The sequence below is a fragment of the Alligator sinensis genome, unplaced genomic scaffold (assembly GCF_000455745.1).
Source record: "Alligator sinensis unplaced genomic scaffold, ASM45574v1 scaffold1065_1, whole genome shotgun sequence".
NCBI lineage: Eukaryota > Metazoa > Chordata > Crocodylia > Alligatoridae > Alligator > Alligator sinensis.
The window spans coordinates 458,052-458,877 of record NW_005842812.1 but is presented as its reverse complement, the minus strand read 5'-3'; positions in this window follow the sequence as shown (position 1 = coordinate 458,877).

Sequence of the window (826 nt, the reverse complement as noted above, 5' to 3'; positions counted from 1 at the left end):
CGCAAATGTATCCAGGTCCTTAAATTTTTCCAGTCCAGGCTGGGGAAACTGAGGCACAGAGGTGTGGTAGTAGGGTGCTTGCTGAGGGGAGGGGGAGTTTCAGAGCGCTGCCCCCTCCTGGGTTGAACCCAGGGGCTCAGGCCTTTAAACTGCCCCCAGAGGTGGCTGCATGCCCGTGCTGGGACTACCCAGCCTAGGCCCAAAGGGATGCAGACACCCCTGCCCACCCCCGCTACGCCACGTGCCTCAGTTTCCTCTGGGACTGGTCAGAGCTTCCACAGGGCTTTGGGTTTGACAGAAAGCTCCAGTTGTCCCGAGCCTCCCCACACCACATGCCACCTTCCCTGTGTATTATGATTAATGAGCTGGGGGGCCCAGTGCTCTGCCAGCTGCCCCCCCCCAAGGAAACTGGACCCCGACACCTGAGAGAGCTGAACTTTCCTAGCCCCCCGTGCCAGCCTTGTTGGCAGCGTGTGCTAGCGGGGATGGGCTGCCAGGGTCTCAGCCCCGACGTGCGACATGCCCATCGTGGCCCGCCCCCAGCACCGCCGGCTGTGCCTGGCGGCTTCAATCCCCCCGGCAGCTGCAGGGATATTCCAGCGCTGGCTCCCCTCAGCCAAGCTGGGGCCCCCCGGAGGAGGAGGCAACCGGGGGCAAGGTCAGATCAAGCGCGGGGGCACCAGGCTGAGTTAGCACGGGCCGCTCGGCCAGGGCTCCATCCAGCCGGGAGCTGCATCCCCAAAAGCCAGTGATGGGGGTGGGGGGAGTCTTGGCACCGGGGAATCCCTCCATCCCATACCCTGGTGTCTGGGGGGGCTGGGCAGGC